Below are 21,521 nucleotides of genomic sequence, written 5' to 3' on the forward strand. Positions count from 1 at the left end.
TATTGGGACATTCAGGAAGGATGAAATATAATGAATAACTAAGCTCTGATCCATATATTAGTCCAGTAGGTGCAGGTTAGGTCAGTTCATACTGAAATTCACAAAGTTTGAATTCCTCATGCATCCCAACAAGCATCAATGGCTTAATCTACACCTGCAGCCCTTTCACAAACAAAGAGGGCTGCTTCCGAATTTTCCCACTTGTGTGATTGGCGCTCGCAGGGCACACACGACTGATGTTTACTGCAATGACAGGAGTGCCATTGTGGGAGCACATGTGCCCCATTACAGCGGTTGTACATGTATATTGGTAGGGCGGGGCGAGGGAGATAGGTATGGGGCAGAGGGTTTCTTTTTTAATGACTCGTTAGGGATGTGCATGACCGCAGATACGCAGCAACACATGGGGGGATGTGAATTCTTTCAAATGTGCGCTCCTTCGCAGAGATATATTTGTATTTTAAAAAAAAACCACCAAGCACACTCAACAATAAAATATGCCGATACCCATCCAAAACATGGTGAAAATGGCGGACAGGTCCAATCCCATACACCTCTGATACCCATGCACATGACCCTCACAGCTGATTGGCTGTTCACTGAGCCCGGAACTCATGGCGAACATCAATGACCTTGCAAAGGGGGGGGCACACCTCAAACATGCTTTGGAATGAAAGCGAGAGAGCTGGAAAAACCATGACAAAAACAGTCAGGAATATTCCAGGAAAACTGAGAAGTGGAGCTAAGATCACCACGGGAGCAGGTGAACGTCATGTGTCCCATTAGTGATGACTGTGATACAGTCCTGCAATAAGCAGCTGGTGTAGACTCCCCCAATGTTGGACCAAAATGGTAATATTCTGATGATTAGCCTATTATTAGTACAGTATAAATTTCTGCAAGGTTTGAGCCAAATTATCTCACCTTTAGCCAGGATGTATGAGAAATTATAATATGAATGGTTCCATTGAAACTTTGACAGCAAGGTTAAGACACAGCCCCAGAAAAAATGAGTGCATCTTTGGAATGATAGCTGGTTTATTACACACATGTGAATTTAACCAGGCTTGAATGAATTGCATTAGCCCTTAGTTTGAAATAGCAAAGCCTTCATACAAAGGTTCGCAGCTATCAGAGCAAGACACATCCTGTCTGTATGATGTGACAACCACTGTCACCTCTAGGTTCAGCGCCTACAATAGTGCACTCCCACAATGGAGTGCACACAGACCTCTATAGCTCCCTGTGGGGTGGGTCTGTGCATTCCATTTCCCTAGAGAGGGCTGCCCTACAGCAGGAGGGAGGGGGCAGGTATATAATTATGTCTCTCCGATTTCTCCTCCCTGTCTTCACTGCAAGGCTATGCACTGGTTAGGGAAGTCTGCTACCTGGTAGCTGAAGATGATACTGCAGAATTCAAACACACAGACATGTTTAAATTAATTAGAATTAATCAATGCATTGTAAAACCCAAATAATCCAGAGGTGCACACCCCTGGGATTCTCTTAGTGTGCACACTAAGTATCTAGTTTCTAGGTTTCACAGTGTTGGAACTATTATGATCCTGATGGACAGACAAACAAACACACATCCACCTTTGGATGTATACATACCAAGACCTTCCAGCTCCCAAGAATGGACTAATATGACTACTGTTTCAGTTTTCCAAATAGGATGCTGTGTAATAGATAAATGTAGTAATAAGAGGTTAAAGGCAATATCCAGCAGTGTCATTCCACAAACTCAAATAGCGCTAGCGGATCTATGCTGAATATTTCCATTGTGCAAGTGGTTGCCCATTACACTTGCACAACCAGTTGTGCAAGCATTTGTGCAAGCAGTCGTGCAATGGGTTAAACAATGGGTTGCACAACAGTTGCACCAGAGTTAAGTGCAATAAGTTGCACACGAGTTATGCACAATGCATGGCACAATGGGTTGCACAAGCATCATGCACAACCCCTTGGGCAACCATGTTTGCACAGAAGTAGCTTTTATTGGGATTCTTCTCAGAAGCTAGTTTCCTCTAGCACAACATCAGTTGTGCCAATGAAATGACACAATCAGATACTGCCCTAAAGAGGCTAACCATTTTTGAGGAGCAAGTTCTAATTGAAATGATTAAGAAAGGAAGGATTTATTACATTTAGAAGAATGTATTAATTTCTGCTTCTAAACCTATAACTTAGAGGAAAGAGTTAAGAGAAATAATAGATAAAAGATGTGGTATGAAATCTGGCTAGCATGTTCCAACCTGTATGGATATGAAAGAATCTTACTATATAGTCATAGCAAGATGTTATTATATATCATGGAGGCTGAAAAAGATAATTGGAATTGGGCATGGTATATTTTGGGAGGAGAGTTAGGAAAAATGTAGAAATTACATTTTTGGTGGAAATATTTATTTTTCCGTTACTTATTTAAATCAACTGGAAAGAGGCCTTGCCCCGCCCCCATTCAATATTGCTTTTAAGGAAATCTTCATGAAATGATTAGAAAAGAGGAATAGGTTTTAATACAATATTTACTTGTGAAGATCTAAAACACTTTTTTCTAACATGGTATCCAATGCTAGTCCTACTTAAAGTAGATGCATTGAAATGAATAGGACTTAGACTAACATTGAATACAACCTTTAGAAGGAACTTCTGTTAGGTAGTCAATCAGCAGTATGTTGTGGTGATGGAAAATCATACAGTTTGTCAAACTCAAGTTAGAATTAATACCATACATTTGGCAGCAAAATAGAGACCATGAACATGAATTTGATTTTCCAAAATATGCTACTGATGAGGAAACAACTTTTGGGCTACTGCAAAATTATGACTTCATACAGTTATGCTGCTTGCAATTTTTATTTCTAACATCATTTGGTTCATGCTTGTTACCTCATATTTATGCACCTGTAATATTATTCATTGGGGGGTATTACAAATAGTGTCACAAAATTGCAATGGAAATCAATGGGACAAGTTCACCATGACAAATTAAAGCATGATAAATTTTAGCTGAACGTTCCATTGTGTGAAAGCCTTTTAATTTTGAGACTGATGGATCATCTACACCTAGAGGTCTTTCATGAGGGGGGAGGGATGATAGCAAAGTTTTCTGCTTCAGCGATCATCCCTCACGGGACACACGCCAGTGAGTTTGCCAGCAATTCAAGGAGAGCCGTTCCAGGGTGATTTTTTTTTAACGATTCCTGGCTCTTGCGCAAGAGCACAGTTGCGATCCTATGCGAAGATGAGTATTTTTAAAACACACACATGGCGCTGAAAGACCCCAAGACCCATCCCGAACGTGTCAACAATGCTCCCCCCTCACTCCACACAGCTGGTTGCCTGTTTGCTGAGCCCCACTACTTACGAGGAACAGCAACAGCTTCATGAGGCGAGGGCACACCAGCCACACGCATTGGGATTTTTGTGAGAGCGGGGGGGGGGGGGCAACTGGAACAAAATCTGTCATCAATATCCCAGGAAAACTGAGGGGTCGTGCCTAGATCACTGCAGGATCAACTGTGCATCATGTAGAGCGGTAGAGATGACCTCGATACTATTCTGGAATAAATGAATGGTGTGGATTAGGCCTGAGCCGAAGAGTCATGGCCTTGTTGTTTAGGCCTTCTCCTTATCTATGTTCTATTTATCTCACATAAATGTTTCAAAGGTATTTGGACTCTGCCTTAGGCTTTTCAATTAAAGCTCAGATCCTTGGCAGTAAATGGTTTAACTTCTGGTTGTTTATTTGGAATTCTCCAGTCCGCGGCGATTTGGTGAAGAGGAGATCAATCAGTAGCAAAAAAAAAAAAAAAAACTAACATGAAAAAGTGAGCAAAAATCTTTTATTCTCTCCTGAGAGATTTCACATTTCACACTTTATTTTAAGATGGTTATGCTCCTTCCAGGAAATGTATTGCTAACCGAGAGAAGTCTCTCTTGCTGGTCCTTAACAGGTTTTACCACAAGAGTATTACTCTGTCTGTAGTTTGCTTGTGGTTATTCTGAGACTGAAATCTATATTTTAATGACATTATGGCTCTCAGCAGCAAACTAAGGACAAAAATATTCTTCACTTGCTGTGTTTTTCCAAGATGGTACAGGTCTGAAATATTCATGAATATGCATTGGACATTTAAAAGTGGAAGAGCCAGCATGGGTCAGGTCATACCTATAAATCTGCATCTATAGTTGTTTTTCCAAGTGTTCCAAGCATTTATGTTTTACCTCAGGGTACTTTCTCAGGAGCACTCTCTTTCCCACCCCCCTGATTACTTACTTGAGCATAAACAGCTGCCGATGATTCTGTTCTGTAATCACTAATAGATATTATAGATTTGCTATGGTTGGGTAAAGAGAGACTTGGTCCAACTGGAGAGAGCAACTTTTTGCCTTGTCCTTCACCCTTCTCCAGGTATTTATCAAGCCTTGAGGCTTGTCAGAGGCTGAGAGGAAAGGGAGCCTTGGTTCAGTAACTATTTGCTATGTCCCTCTCTCTTTTCTGGATACTTACCAAGTCCTGAGGTTTGCCAAGGGACAAGAGCCAAAGGGTTGTTGGCCTTTGGAAAGTAGCCTGTGGCATCGGTTAAAACTGGGAAGTGCTGTGAGTCTCTCATGTTGCTGCTGCTGCTGCCAGAAGACTGGGGGCCTTCCTAGACGAGGCCTTAGCGCGCATTCTGTCCCGGCTTCCCTGCTGTGCGTCCAGATGACGCACAGGGGAATCCGCAGACAGGCCGCGCTGAAGCCTCGTCTTACCCGCCATAAGCGAAGTCGCTTATGGTGCGCCTTTTCCCCAGCTCCGGCCTCAGGCCGGAGCTGGGGAAAGTGTGGAGAGTTCCGCGGCTTTTCGCGGCTCCTCGCTTACTCGCGAGGAGCCGCGAAAAGCCACGGACCTGGCACGATGCGCTGTGCCCATCGTGCCAGGAGGTGGGTGATCCGGGGGGGGGGAGATGGCAGAGGGCGACGAAGGAGATGGGGGGGGCGGAGGGCGACGAAGGAGATGGGGGGGGGGGCCGGAGGGCGACGAAGGAGATGGTGGGGGGGGGCGGAGGGCGACGAAGGAGATGGTGGGGGGGCGGAGGGCGACGAAGGAGATGGTGGGGGGGCGGAGGGCGACGAAGGAGATGGTGGGGGGGCGGAGGGCGACGAAGGAGATGGTGGGGGGGCGGAGGGCGACGAAGGAGATGGTGGGGGGGCGGAGGGCGACGAAGGAGATGGTGGGGGGGCGGATGGGGGGGATTAAATTAAAAAAAACTCATGGACGGGCGGCACGGGCATCGGGGACAGGGAAGACGAGCGGGGAAAGAGTGGGCAGGGAGGCATTGGGGATGGCAGGGGGGATCAGGAGCGGGGGGGGTTATTTTTTTTTTAAAAAAGGCACTTACCTTGTCCGGCGGCTTCGGGCCCACATGGCCCCTTTAAAAAAAAAAAAACATGGCCGACGCTGCAGGGCTTCCGTCGTCCCTGCGGGTCGGCCGTCTAGGAGGCTGGGCGGCGCGTGTTAAACTTAGCACGCCGTCGCCCCGCCTCCCTGCCGGCTTATCCCGGCAGGTCTAGCAAGGCCCAGGGTGTCTTAATTCTTGGTGTGATTAGAGCTGGTGCTACCATAGAGGCCACTCAGGCGGCCGCCTAGAGCACCAAGCTAAGATGGGCGCCGGGAGCAGCGCAGCACTCACGCGCATTGGCTGTGAGCCGGCCCGGCCCGAGGATTCAGCTGGGCCTGGGTGGGCGAGATGGTGCCCCGTGCCCATCCAGCCGAAGCGAAGCCAGGGACGCTGGGCTGGGGCGGCTCCACGTTCGGACTTCTGGAACGTGCCTGGAAGAGAGAGAGAGAAAGAGAGAATGTATGGGTGAAAGGGTCTTTGAATGAATGCATATGTTCATGTGTATGTTGAGTGTTTGTGTGCGCACATGCGTGTGAGTTGGGGGGATAATTTGGAGGTGATATTCCTATTAAATAATGCATTTCAGACCCATAGACGTTCCTTTCCGATTTGTTTGCTATAATTGGCATGACTTATTTCTTGCACTTTAAAATAAATTTAGCAGTTTCAAGTTTTGTGCTTATTTTTTCCAGGAAACATCTGTTCTTAAAAATCAAAGTTGGCATTTTTTGTGTGTGAAAGTAGCTCACCTTGCCTAGGGCACAAAATAGTCTGGCACCAGCCCTGGGTGGGATCCACGCTTATACATTATCTTGGGCCATAGCTAGACAGGCTTTATCCTGGGGCAATCCCCAGGATTTTCCCTGTGAATTCACATGACCCACAGAGGATCCCGGGATCAGGGAGGGATGATCCTTCCCTTGCCTCAGGATCTCGCCCTACACTTTAGGCCTGCTTTTTCCATGGGCTCGGGCTGATCCCGTGACTGTGGAAAGTGTGGCCCACCATCACGGTTTGTCCTGGCTCCTCACCGTTACTTGTGAGGAGCTGGGACACGTGCACGGGGCGAGCTCCTCATCAGATCTGCGCCCATCAGGGGTGGGGTGGGGGGAGTGGGAAAGTTAAAAATAAATAAACACTTACCTTTTGCGCATGAGCTCTTGTGCGCTGTTTCTTCTTTTTTTAAAAAAAACCAAAATGGCGGGCGCGACGTCCTCTCCCTATGAGGTCGTTGCATGCCATGTGTAAGCAGAGGGGGAGATCTTGCGATAAAAATATTGCGAGATCTTCACCCCTCCGTCGCGCTAGAGCAGCCTTCCTCAACCTGGGGCACTCCAGATGTGTTGGACTGCATCTCCCAGAATGCCCCAGCCAGGGGCATTCTGGGAGTTGTAGTCCAACACATCTGGAGCGCCCCAGGTTGAGGAAGGCTGCGCTAGAGCCTAACCCTAATCCTAACCCTTGACGGTTTTCAAAGCGTGTTCCTAGGAGCCCTGGTTGTCCTCAGTGAGTAGAGCAGTAGTAGCGGACAACTTCCTTAATAGTTTGTCTACCACTTCTGACCTTATTGTGCCATGTAATTGTGTAGTCTCAGGGGGATGTTAAGCACATTCTAGACTGCAATCTCAGCTCATGGGAGCAACAGTGAGGCCTGTCAGCATATTTTATGGGTCACCGGTCATGCAAAAGGGGAACCTGTGCAAATGGCCCAAAATTCTACCCATGATGTTTCTTTAGAAGATGTTCAGGCATCATCTTTCGCTGATAAATGTTGTATGTCATTTTTAATACATGTCATTCTTCAGGTATTAGGCACTCACTTGCCATGCAAATACAGCACCAGCAGGCTAGTTCTCCTGTTATGCTCTCATAGATACTAAACATAGAATTATACCTCTCATCCCTTAACTGCCCTTTAAAAGAACAGCAATTGCAACATTCCTAAATAAAACCTTTTGGATTTCTGCTTGTTTTTCAAAAATAGCAAGTTGCCACCTTGTTCCTTCCTTCCTTCTTCAAGGCACAAACAGATTGATGAAAAGCATTCTGGCGGGTGCCAAGTTAATCAAACTAGATCAGCAGGTACTTCAACGTCATGCAAGTATAGTGTTAAGCAACACAGAATAAAATTCTAATTCAAGTTGGAAGAGAATACTGTCTACACCATGTAGGATATTGCTAGGGATGTGCTCCGCTCCGATTAGGAGCGTAGAAGCAGTAGCGGATTGGCCTGCTCCGCCTTACCCAGAGGCGGAGTAGGAGCGGACCGCGGACCCCCTAGAAGCAAGGCGAAGAGAAGCGACCATTTTTCGGAGCTCCGAGTTCAGTCGGAGCGCTCCGGTCGCCATCTTGAAAACATTTCGCCATAGGATTGCATTGCGGCAAATAATCGCGCATAACTACGTTGTTTTTGAAGCTATCGTTCTGGAAATTCTTGTGCACAGAGAGTCGTGGATGGGGGTCATTTTGAGACCACTCTCACCTCTCTGCGTGCTGTGGTTCACGTGCAATATTTTTTTAAAAATCGGGTCAACCGCGGGGCTCAAACTGCGTTTCGGCTTTTCGCCCATAGGATTGCATTGAGGGAAAGAATCGGGGATAACTGGGGGGGGGTTTAAGCTATCGTTCTGAAAATTCTTGTGCACAGAGAGTCGTGGATGGGGGTCATTTTGAGACCACTCTCAACTTTCTGCATCGTACGGGTCGCGGGCTAGAAGTTTTTTAAAAATAGGGTCAACCGCGGGGCTCCGTTTCGGCTTTTCGCCCATAGGATTGCATTGAGGGAAAGAATCGGGGATAACTGGGGGGGGGTTTAAGCTATCGTTCTGAAAATTCTTGTGCACAGAGAGTCGTGGATGGGGGTCATTTTGAGACCACTCTCAACTTTCTGCATCGTACGGGTCGCGGGCTAGAAGTTTTTTAAAAATAGGGTCAACCGCGGGGCTCCGTTTCGGCTTTTCGCCCATAGGATTGCATTGAGGGAAAGAATCGGGGATAACTGGGGGGGGGTTTAAGCTATCGTTCTGAAAATTCTTGTGCACAGAGAGTCGTGGATGGGGGTCATTTTGAGACCACTCTCAACTTTCTGCGTGCTGTGGTTCACGTGCAATATTTTTTTAAAAATCGGGGTTTGGGTTTTTTTTTTTTATTATTATTATTTTTTTGGAAGCGATGACAGGCACATTCAACTCCCAATCCTGATGAGAATTCATCTCCTCAGAAAGCATCCTCCTCCAATCCCAGCGTTGGAGGGGGGACTAAGGCAGACCCACCCTGAGAACTTTCTGTTTTGTGTCTCTTTGTGGGTTGGCGTTCGTGGAGGGAACACTTACTTAGCTAGTGCTCCTGCTTTGGAGATAGATTAATTTAATATAGGTTTAGTTTGGCGCGTGTGTGTGTTTGTTTGCTTCTTTCTGACTTGTAGCTTAGTTTGCCCTGTGTTTTCCCCTTACTTTGATTTAATATAAACTTTATTTTTGAATTTTGGAGTGTGTGGTTGGGTTGGTTGCCCCCCCCCTTCCCTGTATTAAAGCCTGACTGTTCTGCTTTTGTGAAAGCTTTCTTTTGAAAGCATACACACACTTTTTGTCCCATTTCCCTACATTTATATTCTTAAACATATTTTATTATATTCTTTCACATAGTCCATTAGTATATATTCTCATACATATTATATTAGTATTCATATTTTGTTCTTCTTATAGTAGTGGTTGGTTCTTTTTCCCCCTCCCCTCTCTTAAATCCTGATTGTGTTTCCTTCTATCTTCTATATACCAAATATACCAAAAAAATTGGATTCTCTTTTTCTTCTCTGTGTAACTTCGACGGAGTGGGCTGCTTTTGTCAAGTTCAACAGGCAGCCACAGATTGAGCATTTTGGGGAAAGCATACGCACACCATTTCCCTATTCTTAAACATATTATTATTATATTCTTTGACATAGTCTTAGTAGTCTATTAGTATACATTCTCATACATATTAGTAGTAGTATTCATATTTTGTTCTTCTTATAGTAGTGGTTGTCCCATTTCTTGTCCCATTTCCCTACATTTATTAGTAATATTCTAAAACATATTATTATATTCTTGTAGATATTCTTAGTAGTATATTCTCATACATATTAGTAGTAGTATATTTTATTGTTCTTGTCCCATTTCCCTACATTTAAACATATTATATTCTTCTTATACATATTCTTAGTAGTACCTTATACATAGTATTAGTAGTATTAATATTTTGTTAGTCATCATGAAAAGAGAAAGCAGGCGTGCTGAAAGCAGCAAGGCTCAGTCTGCCAGCAGGGCTTCCTCTCCTCCTGTGAAACTCAAACGGGCAACTCCTTGGCTGACTGCTCCAAAACAGAAGCAGGACAAGCAGCAGGCAGAGCCACTCTCTTCTGCAACTTGTGCCCGGCGTTCTCTTTTTGAGGGTGGGAATGGGAAAAGTGCCCGTTTGCAAGAGGCACGTGGCAGCAGTGCCATTAGAGGAGGAGGAGTATCCCCAACTCCTTCATTCTCCTTTCAGCCCACGAGCCCGCTGATGGACCTAGACGAGGTCCTCAGCACAGTGGAGGGGGGGGAGGAGGAGGAGGCGGTGGGCCTCCAGGATGTGGGGGCTGAGGAGGAGCAGCAGCAGGCCGAGGCTCTCTCCCCAGTCTCATCCCACACCCCTGTTTCTGTGGCAACACCAGAGAGCTCAGGCGGGCAATTGGTGGTGTCACCACAGAAACGAAAGACAAGCATCGTGTGGGACCACTTTGAGTTGGGAGCGGATCCCCGCTTTGCTGTCTGTCGCCACTGCAAACTCAGCCTAAGCAGGGGTTCATCGACAGGGCATTATGGAACCAGCAGCATGAAGATGCATCTTCATAGGCAGCACCAGGCGATCTTGCTGGGGAAAGAGGCGGGCAAGGCGACTGGTTCCAGGGGAAAGCCGAAGGCTGCTGCTGGCACTGCCACTCTAAGCTCTCCATCTCCCATCCCCACAAGGGTTAGGCAGGCAACCCTGCAGGACATGGGGTGGGGGAAGTATTGACCCACAAGATGGCGTTTTCCAATGCCCACCCAGGGTGCTACTGTGTTGGGGCATCTGCCGGGACTGACTCCTCCCCAATACTAGATCTATGACATGTCACTCTGCCTGCCCCTCTGCTAGCCTGTCCTCCTCGGTGACCGACTCGCTGGGATGGTTTGCGTTTGCAATGCGTGACTAACTGCAATGCTGGCTTAGAAACCAGCCATCACTTCCTTGTGCCCCCAGAAATGCCCGCAGCCTGCCTGCCTGCCTGCCCGCCTCCCCCGGGGTGCTGCTGTGGTGGGGCATCTGCCAGGACTGACTCCTCGCCTACTCTGCCTGCCTCTCTGCCCGCCTGGTGCCTGGTTTGCTCCCAATCGTCCTCCTCTGTGCCCCTCAAGGCGTAACTGCTGGCTTAGAAAGAAACAACCAGCCATCTTTGCCTCACTTTGCGCCCACTTATGGGTTGGTTTGCTATGCGTTAGTGCTCAAGCCATCCTTGCGGCACTACAATGCATGCTGCCTGCCTGCTTTCCATTGATGGTGCTATATAAATAAATAATAATAATAATAATAATTCTCCCCTTCCCGCCTTGCAGCGATGGTGTATGTGTCTTGCTTTGACTAAGGGGAGAAGTCCTTCCTGCGCTCACTTAGACTTTATCAAATTCAATAATCCCTTTTTCAAATGTGCCAGAAGATTTAGGGTTATCTCGTGGCATGTTGGGATTGCCTTGGAACTGGCCCCATTGAGCTGTCTGCAATTGCAACTTTAAATCCCTGACATACTGGAGTGTTCAAATTTCAAAAGTTCCCCTAACATCAGGGGATGATGGGATTGCCTTGAAACTTGGTGTCCATGGGGACACATGGGTAAGCTGTCATGGGACCAAAGGATAGGTTTCTAACGTGCAAATTGACGTAGTTGTAGAATGGGACTTGATTTGGGGTGAGTTAAAAAGTTTAAGCCGCGCCAAAAATCAGGGGATGATGGGATTTGCTTGCAACTTGGCGTGCATGTGGACACATGGATAAGCTCTCCTGGTGCCGAGTTTGAGGTTTCTAACATGCAAATTGACGGAGCTATCCCAAGGGGTGTGAATGGGGTGCCCGATTTTCATAAATTCCCCAAAAATCAGGGGATGATGGGATTGCCTTGAAACTTGGCGTGCATGTGGACACGTGGATAAGCTATCATGGTGCTGAGTTTGAGGTTTCTAACGTGCAAATTGACGTAGTTGTAGAATGGGACAATTTGGGGTGAGTTAAGCCATGCCAAAAATCAGGGGATGATGGGATTTGCTTGCAACTTGGCGTGCATGTGGACACATGGATAAGCTCTCCTGGTGCCGAGTTTGAGGTTTCTAACATGCAAATTGACGGAGCTATCCCAAGGGGTGTGAATGGGGTGCCCGATTTTCATAAATTCCCCAAAAATCAGGGGATGATGGGATTGCCTTGAAACTTGGCGTGCATGTGGACACGTGGATAAGCTATCATGGTGCTGAGTTTGAGGTTTCTAACGTGCAAATTGACGGAGCTATCTAAAGGGGTGTGAATTAGGGTTATGGGAGGTGCGTTAGAGGGTAGAGCCGCGCCAAAAATCAGGGGATGATGGGATTTGCTTGCAACTTGGCGTGCATGTGGACACATGGATAAGCTGCCCTGGTGCCGAGTTTGAGGTTTGTAACATGCAAATTGACGGAGCTATCCCAAGGGGTGTGAATGGGGTGCCCGATTTTCAAAAATTCGCCAAAAATCAGGGGATGATGGGATTGCCTTGAAACTTGGCGTGTGTGTGTATACGCCCATGAGGTGTCATGGTGCCAAACGTGAGGTTTCTAACTTCAACGGAAAAAAAGTTGTTTACTTTTTTAGCTTTCAATGCAAGCCTATGGGGGGGCAAAAACGGAGCTCCGGATCCGATCCGGAGCTCCGGGCGGAGCGGAGCGGAAGTGGGCGGAGCGGGGGCGGGGCGGAGCGACCCGCTCCGAAAAATGGCGGATCTGCAAGTGAAGCGGAGCGGGGGGTCCGTGCACACCCCTAGATATTGCATTATGATAGCAGTATATGGCATGTGTCAATGGGCCCCAACAGTTGTCAGTGCACTTCAGTACTGCTATAAAGCAGTAGTGTGGCTCCTGCCTTTTATATACCACTTTTATAGTGTAATATCCTGCTTGGTGTCGATGAGGCCTGTATTAGCCAAACATTTTCCAGAATTCTAGGGTAGTTATTTTCATTATTGCTGGAGTTTTTTAATCAATGCTGTTGTTATTACTATATTATTCATGTACATGACATATTACAATCTAATCAAGACAAGCCACTGCACCAAGGAGCTTACAATCTAATCTTTGACAATGGAGAAAACTACAGAGTGAGGAGATGGGAGAAGCAAAGGTAACTTAAATAGAACTTCAGAGGATTGGTCATCATGAAGTGCTTAATGAAGGACTCGATGCAATGTGCAACTGTAGTAAAAACAACATAGAGTGTTAGGTGGCATAATCAATGAAAAGGAAATAACACTGAATTTAGAATAATATTATTATATAAACTTACAGTTCACCACCAGTTCAAAGTACAATTGAACCATTGGATGTTTTCATTCCCTAAAGAAATTGACAAATGCTCTTTAATAGCTATTTGAGTGTTCTGGGTTGCCCATTGAACCTTGCCAGCATGTACAAGGCGATTTTTTGTTATCTCAATGCATAAAAGCGACTTTGAAACATTACTCCCGTTGCTCCTGAAATGGTGGCTTGGTGGCCAAGGCCGTGTTGTATCTTGCCAAAATGGAAGCACATTGCTATTGGTAGTAAGAAGACAGCAGAACACTCCCCATCAAAAGATGAATGAAAATATTAAAGGTATTTGCTTTGCAAATATAATATTTATTTTTTAAAAGTAAAGACACATTCAGAAGGCAGCAACAGAGTTATGCTTCTGCATGTTTCATAACACAAGAACAAGGAGACATTCAACAAATTGAATAGTGTCCAGTTAGACCTGATTGATGAAAGGAAATAACATTTTAACACAATGGATTGTCACACAAACCGGCCGTGGAAGTCATTGCCACAGGATATGCCTGAGGCTAAATGTCTGGCAAGATTCAAGGGTCAGAATGGAAAAACTTTTTCGATGGGAGTGTTATTAAGAAATGCAATAGTAAATGAGAGAGAGAGAGAGAGAGAGAGAGAGAGAGCATTTCTACTACTGAACCAAACCCAATCTGCAATGGTATGGTATTAGAACGAAATCTTCCATCGAGCAAGTATTTCCAGAGTTGCACTATTTTTTTCCCTTCTGGGCGGTGGGCTCTGCCAGTGACAGGATGCTAGGTTAAAAGGGTTAGAAAGCTGCCCCCTGTTTTCAGGGAAGGCATATAGGGAGGAAGCAGCAGCCAGGCACCTTTCCATCGTGCCTGGGTCAGCTCCTGCTGAGAGCCCCCTCCCTCCTGCTACCAACTGTCTCTGCAGAGGCCACCAATGAGGGAGGAAGCAGCAGCCAGGCACCTCTCCATCATGCCTGGGTCCAGCTCCAGCTGAGAGCCCCCTCCCTCCTGCTACCAACTGTCTCTGCAGAGACCACCAGTGAGGGAGGAAGCAGCAGCCAGGCACCTCTCCATCGTGCCTGGGTCCAGTTCCAGCTCCTCCTGCTGTCAATTGTCAACTGTCACTGCTGAACTTTGAAACTAAGAATGTGGTGCCTGAATTTGCTTTTCTGTCCACCCTCCTCCTCCCTCCCAATCTCCTTTCCTTTTGTGTCATGTCTTTTAGATTGTAAGCCTGTGGGCAGGGACTGTCAAAAAATATTTTTGTAAGCTGCCATGAGAGCCTTTTTTTGGCTGAATGGCGGGATAAAAATGCTTAAGTAAATAAATAAATAAATAAATAAATAAAGCATACTCAAGAGAAAACCGGGGAAGAAAGAAATATGGGAGAAACTCAGGGTCAATATCTGGAATAGCTCAGGAATTCCTCAGGTTTCACTCAGAATATGGTGCTTTTGCCACTCCCCTCCAAATTTCTTATGCTTGCAAAGCACAAACAGGTAAGAACAGTTGCTTGTATTGGGTCATACACTGTTGAGGCACACTTGAGAGAGCTTAATGTGTATAACTTTGCTTTAATTGCTCCCCCCCTCAACTTTTAAGGCACATTTTGGAAGAGTAAAATGGCATTATGTAGATGCAGAAACCATTAAGGTTTCTGGTGCCCTGTGGTAGGAAGAAATATATTAAAAATTGATTTTTGGCTTTGCCTTTGTCTTGGTAACATTTATAATGAGGAACACAGTGGAAAGTATCGTTTGAAGCTGACATTCAAAGCTTTTTTAGTGTAAAAAAATGCCGCACTAAAATGTTTAGATAGCTAAGTGAAATGGTCAGGATCTGAGTAAGATGTTTTCAATTGTCCATTAAAAAGTGTCATTAGCACTCTTGAATTATTTACATAAGAACCAAGATATTTGCCACTTAAATTAGGCATGATAAGCATTATGACTGGACCAAGTTTAGAAAATATAACCCCTATGAATATAAAATGGCAACAATGCACAGGAATTGGTAATGTTAATTTTCGCTTTTACTTTGGTATGGTATTGTTGCCTGCTGCAATAGAAGTCTATCTTGCATGATGCCAGTGAAGAGATCTAATGCTATATGTTGTTGTTTTGTTCTACCACTGCTATCATTGAAGGAGTCACTGTGCCTCCTTGAAAAGTGTGCCGTAAGGCCTTCCATAGCTGCTTCAGATTTCATTGCTGCAATATATCAAGCCTTATTGAAAGTGAAGTTCTTCATAAACTCCTCAGGCCTAGGTCTCCGTGAGGTTCAGATTGAAGGTGAGCCTCACATAACAGAGTGGCTTCTATGATACAAAACCCGCTTCACGTATTCTGAACACTGGCATGTCAGCGAGGAGGGATAAAGCCTAGTCTAACTCCTGAGAGGCTGGTTTGATGTGTGCAGGGATTTTTTAAAAAATGCTTAAAGGTATATCCAGCCGTTTGAGTTTGTCCCTGGAATCTGAGGTGGTGCAGCTATGAGTTTAAACCTTCAGTGAGAACTAGACCCTATGCACATTCCCACACACCTGGAATCAAGCCCTGCTAATGTCAGTATGTGAATTGGACCTACATCTTATCAACCACAGTGAAATTTATTGCCAGATCATGGCCTGAGACCAAATAAACCCATTCCAATCCTCTTGTGTTCAGCAAGTGCAAGCAGCTAGAGTTTCAAATGTCTGGCTGCCGTCAGGTCATCATGGATACAAACAACCATCTGTTTAGGGGAAAATGGCTGCAGTGGGCAAAGTCAGATGAATCTAGTGCTATACTCCTGTCTCCTAAAGAGATGATCCACCCTATCGCCAGTGACCTATGAACTATGTATGTCCAACACTGGCTGCAGGGCAGAGCAAAATAAAAATAAAACAGCATGCAGCAGCATCCATTTATAAACCTCCATGTTTAGAGGCAGTGAACCTTTGAATACGAGTTGCTGCAGGGGAATGTTATTGCCTTTGAGACCTGCTTGTGGCCTTCGCGTAAGCATCTGGCCGGCCACTGTTAGACGCATGTTCTAATGCAGGCTCCTTTCTATAACGTGCATGGAAGCCCCAAGCTGAAGAGAAATACGATCCGTTGAAATAACTTGGTGTAATGGTGAATTTTGAAGTGCCCGTGCTCATCCTGATATAGCCTAACCCCAAGGAGAGTACAAAAATGCAGACAGCTGTGTTGATCTATGTCTAGGTGTGTGGATGAGTAAAAAGAAGCCAAAGGCAAAGGTAGAACCAGGCAATCTTCAAAACAGAATATTTACAAAAGTTTATTTACAGTGCCAAGGTGCCGCCTATGCGTTTCGAACGCAAACTGCGCTCTTCCTCAGGGCTGTTATAGAGTTCGTTAAGTTGTCTGCAGACAACCTAAGATTGTCTGGTTCTACCTTTGCCTTTGGCTTCTTTTTACTCCCCCATGGGGTTTTCCTTGCTTTTGCACTAGGTGTGTGGGTGGGCAGGTATCACACGCATATACCCCAAAGAACAGCATGAGATAGCATAATACCTAATTTATTAGGATCAGCTGATAGAATAGTGAACTGGCAAAGGGCAGTGAAGAACTTAATATGTTTTACTTTGTCAGGAAAGACCTGAGACTGCACGAGAAAGGGAAAGAGTGAGACACAGCATGTCCATAAAAAGCACTAGGCTACCAGCTCAAGGTTTTCTGCGGGGTAGAATAGAATGCCCTTGTGTGCATGGCGAAATCTGTATGTGCACAGGACCATTTTATCTATAGCAGAGAGTGAGAAGACGTTGCACACTTGGATTTAAATCATATCAATGGGTCTAGCAAGTTCATAGGATTACAGCTACATGCGACCTTGGGACTTCAAATGAATATATTTAGGAATACAATGTGGTTTCAGGAACAAAATGGCATGGTACAGCTTCTACTATAATTTCGTTAATTTTTGTTTTGTTTGATTTCCTGTTTTGTAACTTTGCAAATAAGGGACTTTTGAAACAGCTTGATAGAATAATGCTGTCAACATGTTTAGATTTATCATGCATTTTAAAATTCGATAGAAGTCTTCAGGGACCTGGACCAGTATTTAAAAAAAAATAAAAAAGGAAAAAAGGAAACAAAAACCATTTGATTCAATATAGCAGTGATGGTTTGAAGTGTTAATTGCCAAACCACCTAAAGTGTATAAAGAATGTCATTTTATGCAGCATAATCCATCATATTTTAGAGAGTCGGGTGATGGATTAATAAACACTGTAAATCTTACATGCAAACAAAATATTTATAATAAATGGACTGCAAACTAAACAGCCCTTCAGTTAAAGTAATATAAGTAGTAGCCAGGATGGGGAGGCAGAATGACTACAGAATCATGATGGTATGGATCTTAAGTCCCAGGAAGTTGCAATTTATTTGTTTTATTTATTTATTTATTACATTTTTATACCGCCCAATAGCCGAAGCTCTCTGGGCGGTTCACAAAAATTAAAACCATAATAAAATAACTAACAGTGTAAAAACACAAATATAAAATACAGTATAAAAAGCACAACCAGGATAAAACCATGCAGCAGAAATTGATGTAAGATTAAAATACAGAATTAGAACAGTAAAATCTAAATTTAAGTTAAAATTAAGTGTTAAAATGCTGAGAGAATAAAAAGGTCTTCACCTGGCATCTCAAGGCATATAACGTAGGTGCCAAGCGAACCTCCTTAGGGAGCTCATTCCACAACCGGGGTGCCACAGCGGAGAAAGCCCTCCTTCTAGTAGCCACCTGCCTCACTTCCTTTGGCAGGGGCTCACGGAGAAGGGCCACTGTGGATGATCTTAAGGTCCGGGCAGGTACATATGGGAGGAGGCGTTCCTTCAAATAACCTGGCCCCAAGCCGTTTAGGGCTTTGAATGTCAATACCAGCACATTGCGTGCTTTCTTTGAAAATGTCTAAACTATGTAATGGAATATTCTCCTTAGATTAGATTGCAGCCAGATCACCTTGTGTCAAATCATTATGAATGTGGAATAAAAAGCAGGAAACAACACTGTGAAAGTGGTATATGGAATGTGTCCTGTTCCTCAACAGTTATCAGTGCACTTCAGTACTGCTATAAAGCAGTAGTGTAGACCTCGCATCAGTGTAGAGGAAAGAATGCATGTGCACTTCAAGATCCCTGAACGTCTGGGAGATAACATAGAATCCTGTTGGAAGATTAGACTGAAAAACTTAAAGATACAATGGGCAGAATCCAACATTGTCCATCCACCAGTGCGGCTGGCCACCTATTCTGGTCCATGCGTGGCCAGCCCTTCCAATTCCGTTCTGTAAGCAGCCCCCACCACTTGTGGAAAGACAATTTAGCTCTTCCGGTTACAAGACCCAAAACAAGTGGAAATACTCGTTTCTGGAAGAGAGCAGGTTGTTGGCGCTCCCTTTTGTGACCTGCATCTTTCCAGAAACTAGTGTTTCCACTTGTTTTGGCTTACCTGTGGAAGCACTAAATCCCCATTCTGCAAGTGGTAGGGGCTGCTTGCGGACTGGAAGTGGAAGGCCTGGCTGCGTGCACAAGGGTCATGTTGGATTCTGCCCAAGGACAGCAGGGAGTGTTGGGCTCTTCTACACAAGGCATTTGCCATGCACTCATCATTCGCTTCTCATGGTTGTTTACAGGTTCTTTAGATGATGTTGTGACCCTCCAGTTTAACTTCTGTGTCTAACCAGCACTTTTGGCAAGTTTTTTTTTAGACTGGCAAATGCAGCACTTAATTGTGAAGGTAAAAGAAAGTGCAATTTCCTCTTATGTATTTGCGCTATTCTGCTGTACCACAGTGCCACTTACAGGTTATGTAGTGGAAAAGCAGGAATGGAAATGCTCCTCATCTAGTGCTTGTATTTCAATTCTGCAGCAAAACAGGAGGTAGATGCAGCAGATTAACAGCCTCATGTTGGAAAGATATGCGTTAAAAGTGCTTGCCCCTCCATCTTGCTCCATGAGACATTCCTCCATGAACAGTCTCAGTAGCGCAGTCACCCTGAAACTTGTGGAGCGGCAAAATATTCTGAACATGCTCTGAAACAGCCTCACATGCTCCAGGCCAGTGTCTGGTAGCACAGAAACAAACAAACAGCTGTAGATTAAGCCTGACCTCAGGTGGTCTTGTCCACAGAAACCTTCATCCTTAACCCTTACAATGCACTTTGTAGATACTCAAAAGCACTGTCCTATTATTTCACACATTCTACTGTTCAATCTCAACATTAAAGCAGGTTCTGGGCTGCAGTCTGGCACAAATAAAAGCCGGGGCTGTTTATTTATCTGCCCTCTTCCCTTATGCCTCACCCCCTCCTTCCCATCCATCCACTTTCCTCCACACCAAAGGAGGTGGAATTCCAGCTCATCTGGAAGTCACGTCCTCTGGTCAAATGCACTGGTGATTGGCATCCACCTAACTCTGTGCCTGTGCGGGAATATAGACTGCATTTTTTTCTAGTGATGAGATAAATGCCTTCTGCACATGTTCAAAAATAATGGCCGTAGCTAGACCTAAGGTTTATCCCAGGATTGTCCTGGGGTCAAACCTGTTCATCTAAGTGCCACACAGGGCATCCAGCGCTCAGGCAGGGACGAACCCGGGATGATCCTGGGATAAACTTTAGGTCTAGCTACGGCCAATGTTTCACATGAGCTGAGATGGGCCATAGCTCAGATTAAGTGTTGGCTGCCTGCCTGAAAGGCAAATGCTATTTTGGGCTGCATTAATAGAAGTATAGCTGCCAAATCACATGAGGTACTGGTTCCTGTCTATTCAGCCCTGGTTAGGCCTCATCTAGAGTATTGCGTCCAGTTCTGGGCTCCACAATTCAAGGAGAAAGCAGACAAGCTGGAGCGTGTTCAGAGGAGGGCAACCAGGATGATCAGGGGTCTGGAAACAAAGCCCTATGAGGAGAGACTGAAAGAACTGGGCACCTTTAGCCTGGAGAAGAGAAGACGGAGGGGATACATGATAGCACTCTTCAAATACTTAAAAGGTTGTCACACAGTGGAGGGCCAGGATCTCTTCTCGATCTTCCCAGAGTGCAGGACACGGAATAACGGGCTCAAGTTAAAGGAAGCCAGATTCCAGCTGGACATCAGGAAAAACTTCCTGACTGTTAGAGCAGTACGACAATGGAATCGGTTACCTAGAGAGGTTGTGGGCTCTCCCACACTAGAGGCATTCAAGAGGCAGCTGGACAGCCATCTCTCAGGGATGCTTTAGGGTGGATTCCTGCACTGAGCAGGGGGTTGGACTCGATGGCCTTGTAGGCCCCTTCCAACTCTGCGATTCTATGATTCTATGATTCTTCAAACTCATTGGAGGAGACAGCTGTGTGCCAAGTGGCCTGCCCTTTGCCCCTAAGCCATCTTGCTGCCTTCCAGTACAGTGGTGGATGCTGTCGCATTGCTAGCATTGAAGAAATGCTCAACTGCTTGTCCAGTCAACTTTTGGTTGTGGAATGGGAGGGGGACCACCTTGTTCTTCAAGCAGAAAAACGCCTTGTGCTGTCCCAAGTCTGATGGGACAGCTACTCCTATGATTACACCCAGACTCTCTACCAGTCCTTAGAAGTGTGCTGCCCTTCAGTTGCTGGCAAAGCTTTGGTTATTGAAACTAGCACTTAGCATTCAATTAATTGAAAACGTTTTCTGCTTATACCAGAGGCTGTTTTTCATCCAGGTGGTGTAACTGAACTTTTCAATTGCATTGGGGATGGGGCATAAAGACGACGTAGTGAGAATCCCCTTGTGCTAAACATAGAAGAGATGCATGAAATTCGAGTGTAGGAAGTTTGCTTTATCTTTAAGGAACATTGAAATTGGACATCAAATGATACAGTAATGTAGTGAGGGTTTATTTATTTTTAATTCAACAAGAAGCAAGCAAATTTGTGTGACAACCAATTTCATAGCAAAAATTTCGCAAGGAAAAAAAAAAGAGATGTATGTCCAATGCTGATAAGACATTGTGTTTGCAAGTTTGGAGGCATCTTTCTTTGAGAGTTACCCTGTATTTAGCACAGAACATTTTCTCCAGTTACTGCAAAGGCAAGACTTGCTGCTGGCTATATTCCATACCTGTAGCTCCCTGGTTTTCAGGCCTGGACCATGGGCAAAATTCCGGAGAGAGAGAGAAGTTAGGAACTGTGAGCAATCAGCATTGGAGGGCAAACCAGGCAGACCTTGTTGCTCAAGCAAGATTCCTCTGCAACAGGAAGAGCTTTAGACTCCCTGCCCAGAAGGATCCAATAGCCATCCGGGGTGGGAGGAGTCAGTCCAGGTCATGAAGATTCTTTGCTTGTAAGCTGCCCCCTGCATTTTAGTGATGCACAACATGGGGCAGTTGCATGCTGTTCCTGACACTTCTGGAGATGTGAACTGAGATGTCACCAGTATGCAGATGACACCTGGGGCATGTCTACACCAGCCCTATATCCCAGGATTGTCCCTGGATTGTCCCTGTGCATCCAAATGATACACAGGAGACCCCAGGAGCAGGCAGGGATGATCCCTCCATTTTCCTGGGATAGCCCTTTGGTGTAG

The sequence above is a fragment of the Elgaria multicarinata genome, chromosome 10, assembly GCF_023053635.1.
Source record: "Elgaria multicarinata webbii isolate HBS135686 ecotype San Diego chromosome 10, rElgMul1.1.pri, whole genome shotgun sequence".
In the NCBI taxonomy this organism is placed as follows: Eukaryota; Metazoa; Chordata; class Lepidosauria; order Squamata; family Anguidae; genus Elgaria; species Elgaria multicarinata.